Source organism: Pelobates fuscus, chromosome 6, assembly GCF_036172605.1.
Source record: "Pelobates fuscus isolate aPelFus1 chromosome 6, aPelFus1.pri, whole genome shotgun sequence".
NCBI lineage: Eukaryota > Metazoa > Chordata > Amphibia > Anura > Pelobatidae > Pelobates > Pelobates fuscus.
In genome coordinates, this window is record NC_086322.1 from 1,417,990 (window position 1) to 1,431,300 (window position 13,311).

At 43.0% G+C, this 13,311-nt stretch overlaps 1 pseudogene; it reads right to left on the minus strand.

The window, feature by feature from the left end:
- LOC134615244 (pepsin A-3-like) overlaps positions 1-6,904 on the minus strand; it is a 135,990-nt pseudogene extending 129,086 nt beyond the window's left edge.
- Between the last annotated feature and the right edge of the window lie 6,407 nt (positions 6,905-13,311).

The following is a 13,311-nucleotide window of genomic DNA, read 5'->3' on the forward strand; positions in this document are numbered from 1 at the left end:
CACAGTCAGTGTGACACTCACTGCACTCTCTATAATGATAGATCCACAGACAGTGTGACACTCACTGCACTCTCTATAATGATAGATCCACAGACAGTGTGACACTCACTGCACTCTCTATAATGATAGATCCACAGTCAGTGTGACACTCACTGCACTCTCTATAATGATAGATCCACAGACAGTGTGACACTCACTGCACTCTCTATAGTGATAGATCCACAGACAGTGTGACACTCACTGCACTCTCTATAATGATAGATCCACAGACAGTGTGACACTCACTGCACTCTCTATAATGATAGATCCGCAGACAGTGTGACACTCACTGCACTCTCTATAATGATAGATCCGCAGACAGTGTGACACTCACTGCACTCTCTATAATGATAGATCCGCAGACAGTGTGACACTCACTGCACTCTCTATAATGATAGATCCACAGATAGTGTGACACTCACTGCACTCTCTATAATGATAGATCCATAGTTAGTGTGACACTCACTGCACTCTCTATAATGATAGATCCACAGACAGTGTGACACTCACTGCACTCTCTATAATGATAGATCCGCAGACAGTGTGACACTCACTGCACTCTCTATAATGATAGATCCGCAGACAGTGTGACACTCACTGCACTCTCTATAATGATAGATCCGCAGACAGTGTGACACTCACTGCACTCTCTATAATGATAGATCCACAGATAGTGTGACACTCACTGCACTCTATATAATGATAGATCCATAGTCAGTGTGACACTCACTGCACTCTCTATAATGATAGATCCACAGACAGTGTGACACTCACTGCACTCTCTATAATGATAGATCCACAGACAGTGTGACACTCACTGCACTCTCTATAGTGATAGATCCACAGACAGTGTGACACTCACTGCACTCTCTATAATGATAGATCCACAGACAGTGTGACACTCACTGCACTCTCTATAATGATAGATCCGCAGACAGTGTGACACTCACTGCACTCTCTATAATGATAGATCCACAGTCAGTGTGACACTCACTGCACTCTCTATAATGATAGATCCACAGACAGTGTGAAACTCACTGCACTCTCTATAATGATAGATCCACAGTCTGTGTGACACTCACTGCACTCTCTATAATGATAGATCCGCAGACAGTGTGACACTCACTGCACTCTCTATAATGATAGATCCACAGACAGTGTGACACTCACTGCACTCTCTATAATGATAGATCCACAGACAGTGTGACACTCACTGCACTCTCTATAATGATAGATCCACAGACAGTGTGACACTCACTGCACTCTCTATAATGATAGATCCGCAGACAGTGTGACACTCACTGCACTCTCTATAATGATAGATCCACAGTCAGTGTGACACTCACTGCACTCTCTATAATGATAGATCCACAGACAGTGTGAAACTCACTGCACTCTCTATAATGATAGATCCACAGTCTGTGTGACACTCACTGCACTCTCTATAATGATAGATCCGCAGACAGTGTGACACTCACTGCACTCTCTATAATGATAGATCCACAGACAGTGTGACACTCACTGCACTCTCTATAATGATAGACCCACAGACAGTGTGACACTCACTGCACTCGCTATAATGATAGATCCGCAGTCAATGCGACAAACACTGCACTCTCTATAGTGATAGATCCACAGACAGTGTGACACTCACTGCACTCTCTATAGTGATAGATCCGCAGACAGTGTGACACTCACTGCACTCTCTATAATGATAGTTCCGCAGACCGTGTGACACTCACTGCACTCTCTATAGTGATAGATCCACAGACAGTGTGACACTCACTGCACTCTCTATAGTGATAGATCCACAGAAAGTGTGACACTCACTGCACTCTCTATAATGATAGATCCAGAGTCAGTGTGACACTCACTGCACTCTCTATAGTGATAGATCCACAGACAGTGTGACACTCACTGCACTCTCTATAATGATAGATCCACAGACAGTGTGACACTCACTGCACTCTCTATAATGATAGATCCACAGAAAGTGTGACACTCACTGCACTCTCTATAGTGATAGATCCAGAGTCAGTGTGACACTCACTGCACTCTCTATAATGATAGACCCACAGACAGTGTGAAACTCACTGCATTCTCTATAATGATAGATCCGCAGTCTGTGTGACACTCACTGCACTCTCTATAATGATAGACCCACAGACAATGTGAAACTCACTGCACTCTCTATAATGATAGATCCACAGACAGTGTGACACTCACTGCACTCTCTATAATGATAGACCCACAGACAGTGTGACACTCACTGCACTCTCTATAATGATAGACCCACAGACAGTGTGACACTCACTGCACTCTCTATAATGATAGACCCACAGACAGTGTGACACTCACTGCACTCTCTATAATGATAGATCCACAGACAGTGTGACACTCACTGCACTCTCTATAATGATAGATCCACAGACAGTGTGACACTCACTGCACTCTCTATAATGATAGAACCACAGACAGTGTGACACTCACTGCACTCTCTATAATGATAGATCCACAGACAGTGTGACACTCACTGCACTCTCTATAATGATAGACCCACAGACAGTGTGACACTCACTGCACTCTCTATAATGATAGACCCACAGACAGTGTGACACTCACTGCACTCTCTATAATGATAGACCCACAGACAGTGTGACACTCACTGCACTCTCTATAATGATAGACCCACAGACAGTGTGACACTCACTGCACTCTCTATAATGATAGACCCACAGACAGTGTGACACTCACTGCACTCTCTATAATGATAGATCCACAGACAGTGTGACACTCACTGCACTCTCTATAATGATAGATCCAGAGACAGTGTGACACTCACTGCACTCTCTATAATGATAGACCCACAGACAGTGTGACACTCACTGCACTCTCTATAATGATAGACCCACAGACAGTGTGACACTCACTGCACTCTCTATAATGATAGACCCACAGACAGTGTGACACTCACTGCACTCTCTATAGTGATAGACCCACAGACAGTGTGACACTCACTGCACTCTCTATAATGATAGATCCACAGTCAGTGTGACACTCACTGCACTCTCTATAATGATAGACCCACAGACAGAGTGACACTCACTGCACTCTCTATAATGATAGATCCACAGTCAGTGTGACACTCACTGCACTCTATAATGATAGAACCACAGACAGTGTGAAACTCACTGCACTCTCTATAATGATAGATCCACAGACAGTGTGAAACTCACTGCACTCTCTATAATGATAGATCCACAGACAGTGTGACACTCACTGCACTCTCTATAATGATAGATCCACAGACCGTGTGACACTCACATCCATATAGTTGGTTAAACGTTCTGTGGTCGCTTCCTCATTTTGACGCCATCCAACATAGTATTTCCTGGACCTGCCATCGGGCTGTGACTGGCGAAAGTCTTCAAAGAGTCCACGATGTTTCAGAGTATTTCTCAGGGAGACGGTTCTAAATAGTGGGACACTGAACACACCGAGGGGAAGACAAGGGTTAAATTAATGATGAATCCTAAAATATTATTACAGGTATATCAGCTTTAATGAGTAAACTATTTCAGATAGACCATTGATTTCTATGGGGACAAATATTTATCCCACTATTTTCCAGAATCGCTAATTCTTTTCAAACTATATTTATTGAACAGTATTTTAAAAAAACCTATTTCACATTGCTTTGGTATATAAATAAATCAACATCTAACAAAAGAAACAGTAGAAAAAAGAAGGAAAGGTGGAAAAATCTAAGTTCAAAAAGAAATAAAAAATGAAAGTGAGGGGACGGGTCCTATCCAAATGTATAATAATAAAATCGTGGATTTGATCCTGTCAAAATATATATATAACAATCGTATGTTGTTACAGACCCTGCTACAGACAATTTCCCCATTGCTTTTCTTTCTGTTTTTCCCCTTTTTGTCACAACCCAAGATCTGGTTGCAAGCATGGTTTCGTGTCCAAAACCCACGAATGGACTCAAAGTACCGAACACCGGACCACCTTGGTGTGTAATTAATGGATATTTTACCTCCCAGCTTGATTCCAGCCGTTCGCATGGTTCAGCACAAATCCTTTGTGTAAAGTATAGGTGGCCGCCATTTCGGGACTTTGCACGTGTTCGCGGCCATCTTACGCACGAACAGCGGTGTTTGCCAGCAATCGTCTGGAACTAAAAACGGAGACGCAAACAGGCGAACACCGCTGAGACCTCCAGGATAACGTAACTTCGTGCTGGACCTACCAAACGACCAGCCGTTCGGTAGAAAGATTACATCTTACATGGGGGTTTATAGCGAACCCCGAGATAACTGTGGATGGCAAGGGTTTCGTGGAGTTTTAACGTGCGAACGGAGACCAACCGCAGGGCCAAAACTTGTGGAACTAATTTTGGCCAGAAAGTCTGTGCAGTCGGTCAAAACTTCAAAGAGCCATAACTCCCGAACCTTTAACCGAATGGGCTGGATTTTGAAAATGTGGTTCCCCTGAACCAGGACTATCTGGGGATACCGGATTTAAAGCTGTACCCCTTATTTTTGGGGTACATCTAAAACTTGGGTAAAATACTGTATGTGTTAATTATGTTAACTGTTTATCTGAGGGGAGGGGACGTGGGGGTTGTACCATGTATATGATTGGTGATTTTATGCCTCCCCCTGGGTGTGTTCTTTTTGTATCCAACTGTAATAAAAAGCAGGCTGGGTGTTCCAGCTGTCAGTTCCTGTTTGACCTTCAAATCGCAGCCTTGACTCGTTTTGTGGGCAGAAGGGTATCCTAGCTGTACTATAGCTAGTGGGATTATTCTACATTTTCAGGACTCTTATTTTAAGGAAAGCAGCCTCTCCTCTTCTCAGCAATAGGAATCCAGACTAGCTAAGCGGTCCAGCTCTCAGCTAGACTGAGGGTAACCGTAGCATATGTCCAAATACATTGTGTATCAACATGTAACAGGGCGTGTGGAACTGTCTTTACTTATCATTTTCCCAGACGTCCAATGAAACTGCAAATTCATTTCTTGAGGTGAGGGGTTTCCGCAACGCCAGTTCATACCTTTTGTTATCAAGCACTAAAATCAGGGCTTCCTTAATTGATGGTAAAATAGTCTACTTCCAATAACAAGGTATGATCGACCATGACTCTATCTAATTTACTGGATGTCTTAGGGAGATCTTTGGATAAACCCACCTCTGGAGAGAATGCTATAATTGACGGATCTATCTTTTTAATCAGTGAATGTATTCCCGGCCAGAACGGCGCACAGTGCCACCATATATGTGTAAGGATACCAAGGCCTCCACATCCCCTCCAACACCTATCTGAATATTTTGTGTTCCTTCTATGAAGTCTTGAAGGGGCCATGTGCCACGGTATATCATTTTGTCATTATTTTCAATGGTTGGAACACTGTGTGATCCCTTTGAGAGATGATGTGAATGCAAGCCATTCCTCCAGGTCCCATTGCAGACCCAAATCTTTTTCCCAGGCTAGAATTTGATCTGGTTTTAGATCTTGAACCGAAAACAAATAAGAATAACATAATATTTTATTGTGTTTTATATATTATAGCCTTATAAGATTTGCTCTTTGTAATAAACGTCAGACATTCTCCGAATTGACTTCTGTTGCCTGTGGTCTACATCATTGAGTGTCCCTTAGAGCCAGGGGCGTGGTAGGATCTGGTTAGAACGTTTAGTCTATGGCAGTAGAAGTCTGGTGGTCACACAGCAGATATTCCAACATACTGGGGGGCTCATCCAGGATTTTGGACATCCCTAACCATTGAATACGTACCTGTTTTACAAACCTAGTTGAAACAGAGAGGGAGATTCCCTAGGTTGGATGGTGGGTCCATCCTGGGGCTTTCCAGTGATATAGGAAAGCAAATTAAGCATCTTCTATCCAGACCTATGCTGGCCTGCCAATTGTATAAAGTTGGCAATTGTAGTGAATTTACAGTACTGTTAAAGCCGCTGCTTGTTTAAGGTTTAAGGGTGTTTGTTATTCAATTTTTTTTACATTTTAAGCAGTTGCAAACACATTGGTTGCTAATTTTGCTTCTGTGATTACCCAACAATGTTCTCTGCCATGATATGCCTTATTACCCTGGAGTCATGGACTCCCAGTTGTGGTTCCACAACTCTACAGTATGTGTATGCTCTCCTCCTCTGTAGCCCCAGCTTCCAAGACTGTCAGGAGGACACACTCCCCTTACTGACTCACCTGCATGCAGTAGTTCACAAGGCCTCATGCAAGAAGCTACAATCCTGCCTCCCTCAGGTTCCATACCTGGGTTTCCCAGGGTGAATGGGTCCTTGCTCCAGACCACATTCAGACTATCATGTAACGGCTTAAGCCCCACATCAAGACTGCCATGCTATCATTTCAAGGGATAGTTACCTACTGCAGGCAATGGATACCTGACTGTTCACACTATGACCACACGGGGCCCCAGAGACTATTTAATGGACACATTACTTGCCTGACGCTTACAAGACACTCAAAGCTGCTTTGTACTCTGCTCCAGCACTGGGTCTACCAATTTACCACAAGCCTTTTGACTTCTATTGTACTGAGAGTGGGCTACTTCTGGGATTCTAGCACAAGAAACATGGCTCAGGATATCATCCTGTTGCTTATTATATAAAAATCCCACCTATGGTTGTACAGAACATGCCTGCTGGTCTGAGATTTGTTGCTGCAAGTGCCGTGTTTGTTGAGGTTGCGCAAATGATTGTATTACATGACCTCATTTTACACACCTCGCACCAAGTCATACGAGTCCTCAACATTCTTACCACTCAGCACATGACTGAACATAGACCCCAAGGATCAAGGCCAGCGCGTCCATAAGGCGGCACAGGCGGCTGACTTAGGGCGCCAGAGCGGGGGGGGGGGTGCAAGAATTAAATATATAATTCGGATATTTCTAATTACCTCTCTCTCCCTGCAACCAGTAAAGTTGGCGTTTCCTGATGATGTCAGGAGTTGTGACTTCCATTGTTCTTCTCCCAGTGTATCGCATCATCAGGAGAGGTCGGCCGAATAAACTGGCTTCAGCTGCTATCTCACAGCTTCTGTCTTACCCCTCCCTGACCCAAAGTAAACCTCAGGGAGCGAAGGGGAACAAGTTTTTTTTTTTTTTTTTGTTAACCCCCCCCCTTTTTTTTTAGCAGCTCCCTATATCCCCTGTGTCCCCCTCTCGAGCAGCCGCCTCGTGCCCCCACCCCCGCAAGAGTCCTTGTTTCCCCTCTCAGCCACGGTCCCGCTCTTTAAGCTCCTGTGTCCCCGCTTTCAGCCCCTGTGACCCCGCTTTCAACCCCTGTGTCCCCCTTTCAGACCCTGTTTCCCCCCCTTCCAGCCCTTGTGTCCCCCGTCTACAGCCCTGTGCCCCCCCCCACAGCCCCTCTCTCAGATTATGTACTCCCCCTCTCTGCTGCTGCCCCCAACTCCCCTACTACACATCTGTGATGAATTGCACTTCGCCACTGGCTTTTGGAGGGGTCTAATTGCCAGCATCTTGCCCCAGGATTACGGCCCATGCGCTAAAACTTTGTCCCCCGACTGTAAAAAGGTTTGTTCATGCCTTTTTCCTATGTGGTTCGGTAAATGGGGTTTACCGAACAAACTGTCAAACAGCCAGACCACCTGCAAGTGGAGTGTGCTGCTTGTTTACCCCCCAGAAGCCGTGGTTAACCGCAGCTAATTGACGAACAGCTGGGTGGTCGCCGTTTGTATAGCCGAACACGTGGCGGCGGCCATCTTGTTTAGCCGAACATGGTCAGCGGTGTATTGTTGTCGAGTTCATGGAACTAAAATCGGACACTCGACGGCAAAAACACCGCTGGAACTTCCACTTCCATCCAATTTCGTCAAAATGCACATGAACAGAGCGCCGTTCGGTATAAATAATCTACCTATCCCCCTTCGACTATACAAAACACTTACACTGTCACAGCCTGGGAATAAAACACTTACACTGTCACAGTCTGGTAATAAAACCCTTACACTGTCACAGTCTGGTAATAAAACACTTACACTGTCACAGTCTGGGTAATAAAACACTTACACTGTCACAGTCTGGTAATAAAACACTTACACTGTCACAGCCTGGTAATAAAACCCTTACACTGTCACAGTCTGGTAATAAAACACACTGTCACAGCCTGGGAATAAAACCCTTACACTGTCACAGTCTGGGTAATAAAACCCTTACACTGTCACAGTCTGGGTAATAAAACACTTACACTGTCACAGTCTGGGTAATAAAACACTTACACTGTCACAGTCTGGGTAATAAAACACTTACACTGTCACAGCCTGGTAATAAAACCCTTACACTGTCACAGCCTGGGAATAAAACACTTACACTGTCACAGCCTGGAAATAAAACACTTACACTGTCACAGCCTGGTAATAAGACACTTACACTGTCACAGCCTGGTAATAAAACACTTACACTGTCACAGCCTGGTAATAAAACACTTACACTGACACAGTCTGGTAATAAAACACTTACACTGTCACAGTCTGGGTAATAAAACACTTACACTGTCACAGCCTGGTAATAAAACACTTACACTGTCACAGCCTGGTAATAAAACACTTACACTGTCACAGTCTGGGTAATAAAACCCTTACACTGTCACAGTCTGGTAATAAAACACTTACACTGTCACAGTCTGGGTAATAAAACACTTACACTGTCACAGTCTGGGTAATAAAACACTTACACTGTCACAGTCTGGGTAATAAAACACTTACACTGTCACAGCCTGGTAATAAAACACTTACACTGTCACAGTCTGGGAATAAAACCCTTACACTGTCACAGCCTGGGAATAAAACCCTTACACTGTCACAGCCTGGGAATAAAACCCTTACACTGTCACAGTCTGGGAATAAAACACTTACACTGTCACAGCCTGGTAATAAAACCCTTACACTGTCACAGCCTGGTAATAAGACACTTACACTGTCACAGCCTGGTAATAAAACACTTACACTGTCACAGTCTGGATAATAAAACCCTTACACTGTCACAGCCTGGGAATAAAACACTTACACTGTCACAGTCTGGTAATAAAACACATACACTGTCACAGTCTGGGTAATAAAACACTTACACTGTCACAGCCTGGGAATAAAACCCTTACACTGTCACAGTCTGGTAATAAAACACTTACACTGTCACAGTCTGGTAATAAAACCCTTACACTGTCACAGTCTGGGTAATAAAACCCTTACACTGTCACAGTCTGGGAAATAAAAACCTTACACTGTCACAGCCTGGTAATAAAACACTTACACTGTCACAGTCTGGGAATAAAACCCTTACACTGTCACAGTCTGGGTAATAAAAAACACTTACACTGTCACAGTCTGGTAATAAAACACTTACACTGTCACAGTCTGGTAATAAAACACTTACACTGTCACAGCCTGGGAATAAAACACTTACACTGTCACAGTCTGGTAATAAAACCCTTACACTGTCACAGTCTGGTAATAAAACCCTTACACTGTCACAGTCTGGTAATAAAACCCTTACACTGTCACAGCCTGGGAATAAAACCCTTACACTGTCACAGCCTGGGAATAAAACCCTTACACTGTCACAGTCTGGTAATAAAACCCTTACACTGTCACAGTCTGGTAATAAAACACTTACACTGTCACAGTCTGGTAATAAAACACTTACACTGTCACAGTCTGGGTAATAAAACCCTTACACTGTCACAGTCTGAGTAATAAAACCCTTACACTGTCACAGCCTGGTAATAAAACACTTACACTGTCACAGTCTGTAAATAAAACCCTTACACTGTCACAGTCTGGGAATAAAAGACTTACACTGTCACAGTCTGGGTAATAAAACCCTTACACTGTCACAGTCTGGGTAATAAAACCCTTACACTGTCACAGCCTGGTAATAAAACACTTACGCTGTCACAGTCTGGGTAATAAAACCCTTACACTGTCACAGCCTGGTAATAAAACACTTACACTGTCACAGTCTGGGTAATACAACACTTACACTGTCACAGTCTGGTAATAAAACACTTACACTGTCACAGCCTGGAAATAAAACACTTACACTTTCACAGTCTGGTAATAAAACACTTACACTGTCACAGCCTGGTAATAAAACCCTTACACTGTCACAGTCTGGGAATAAAACCCTTACACTGTCACAGTCTGGTAATAAAACACTTACACTGTCACAGTCTGGTAATAAAACACTTACACTGTCACAGTCTGGGAATAAAACCCTTACACTGTCACAGTCTGGGTAATAAAACCCTTACACTGTCACAGTCTGGGTAATAAAACCCTTACACTGTCACAGTCTGGGTAATAAAACACTTACACTGTCACAGTCTGGGAATAAAACCCTTACACTGTCACAGTCTGGGAATAAAAGACTTACACTGTCACAGTCTGGGAATAAAACCCTTACACTGTCACAGTCTGGTAATAAAACACTTACACTGTCACAGTCTGGTAATAAAACACTTACACTGTCACAGTCTGGTAATAAAACACTTACACTGTCACAGTCTGGTAATAAAACACTTACACTGTCACAGTCTGGTAATAAAACCCTTACACTGTCACAGTCTGGGAATAAAACCCTTACACTATCACAGTCTGGGAATAAAACCCTTACACTGTCACAGTCTGGGAATAAAACCCTTACACTGTCACAGTCTGGATAATAAAACCCTTACACTGTCACAGTCTGGTAATAAAACCCTTACACTGTCACAGTCTGGGAATAAATTCCTTACACTGTCACAGCCTGGGAATAAAACCCTTACACTGTCACAGTCTGGTAATAAAACACTTACACTGTCACAGTCTGGGAATAAAACCCTTACACTGTCACAGTCTGGTAATAAAACACTTGCACTGTCACAGTCTGGGAATAAAACCCTTACACTGTCACAGTCTGGGTAATAAAACCCTTACACTGTCACAGTCTGGTAATAAAACACTTACACTGTCACAGCCTGGGAATAAAACACTTACACTGTCACAGTCTGGGTAATAAAACACTTACACTGTCACAGTCTGGTAATAAAACACTTACACTGTCACAGTCTGGTAATAAAACACTTACACTGTCACTGTCTGGTAATAAAACCCTTACACTGTCACAGTCTGGGTAATAAAACCCTTACACTGTCACAGTCTGGTAATAAAACACTTACACTGTCACAGCCTGGGAATAAAACACTTACACTGTCACAGCCTGGGAATAAAACACTTACACTGTCACAGCCTGGTAATAAAACACTTACACAGTCACAGCCTGGTAATAAAACCCTTACACTGTCACAGTCTGGTAATAAAACACTTACACTGGCACAGTCTGGGAATAAAACACTTACACTGTCACAGTCTGGGTAATAAAACACTTACACTGTCACAGCCTGGTAATAAAACCCTTACACTGTCACAGTCTGGGAATAAAACCCTTACACTGTCACAGCCTGGGAATAAAACCCTTACACTGTCACAGCCTGGGAATAAAACCCTTACACTGTCACAGTCTGGGAATAAAACACTTACACTGTCACAGCCTGGTAATAAAACACTTACACTGTCACAGTCTGGGTAATAAAACACTTACACTGTCACAGCCTGGTAATAAAACCCTTACACTGTCACAGTCTGGGTAATAAAACCCTTACACTGTCACAGCCTGGTAATAAGACACTTACACTGTCACAGCCTGGTAATAAAACACTTACACTGTCACAGTCTGGATAATAAAACCCTTACACTGTCACAGCCTGGGAATAAAACACTTACACTGTCACAGTCTGGGTAATAAAACCCTTACACTGTCACAGTCTGGGTAATAAAACACTTAGTCACAGCCTGGTAATAAAACACTTACGCTGTCACAGTCTGGGTAATAAAACCCTTACACTGTCACAGTCTGGGTAATAAAACACTTACACTGTCACAGTCTGGTAATAAAACACTTACACTGTCACAGCCTGGAAATAAAACACTTACACTGTCACAGTCTGGTAATAAAACACTTACACTGTCACAGCCTGGTAATAAAACCCTTACACTGTCACAGTCTGGGAATAAAACCCTTACACTGTCACAGTCTGGGAATAAAACCCTTACACTGTCACAGTCTGGTAATAAAACACTTACACTGTCACAGTCTGGGAATAAAACACTTACACTGTCACAGTCTGGGTAATAAAACACTTACACTGTCACAGCCTGGTAATAAAACCCTTACACTGTCACAGTCTGGGAATAAAACCCTTACACTGTCACAGCCTGGGAATAAAACCCTTACACTGTCACAGCCTGGGAATAAAACCCTTACACTGTCACAGTCTGGGAATAAAACACTTACACTGTCACAGCCTGGTAATAAAACACTTACACTGTCACAGTCTGGGAAATAAAACACTTACACTGTCACAGCCTGGTAATAAAACCCTTACACTGTCACAGTCTGGGTAATAAAACCCTTACACTGTCACAGCCTGGTAATAAGACACTTACACTGTCACAGCCTGGTAATAAAACACTTACACTGTCACAGTCTGGATAATAAAACCCTTACACTGTCACAGCCTGGGAATAAAACACTTACACTTTCACAGTCTGGTAATAAAACACTTACACTGTCACAGTCTGGGTAATAAAACACTTAGTCACAGCCTGGTAATAAAACACTTACGCTGTCACAGTCTGGGTAATAAAACCCTTACACTGTCACAGTCTGGGTAATAAAACACTTACACTGTCACAGTCTGGTAATAAAACACTTACACTGTCACAGCCTGGAAATAAAACACTTACACTGTCACAGTCTGGTAATAAAACACTTACACTGTCACAGCCTGGTAATAAAACCCTTACACTGTCACAGTCTGGGAATAAAACCCTTACACTATCACAGTCTGGGAATAAAACCCTTACACTGTCACAGTCTGGTAATAAAACACTTACACTATCACAGTCTGGGAATAAAACACTTACGCTGTCACAGTCTGGGTAATAAAACCCTTACACTGTCACAGTCTGGGTAATAAAACACTTACACTGTCACAGTCTGGTAATAAAACACTTACACTGTCACAGCCTGGAAATAAAACACTTACACTGTCACAGCCTGGTAATAAAACACTTACACTGTCACAGTCTGGGAAATAAAACACTTACACTGTCACAGCCTGGTAATAAAACCCTTACACTGTCACAGTCTGGGTAATAAAA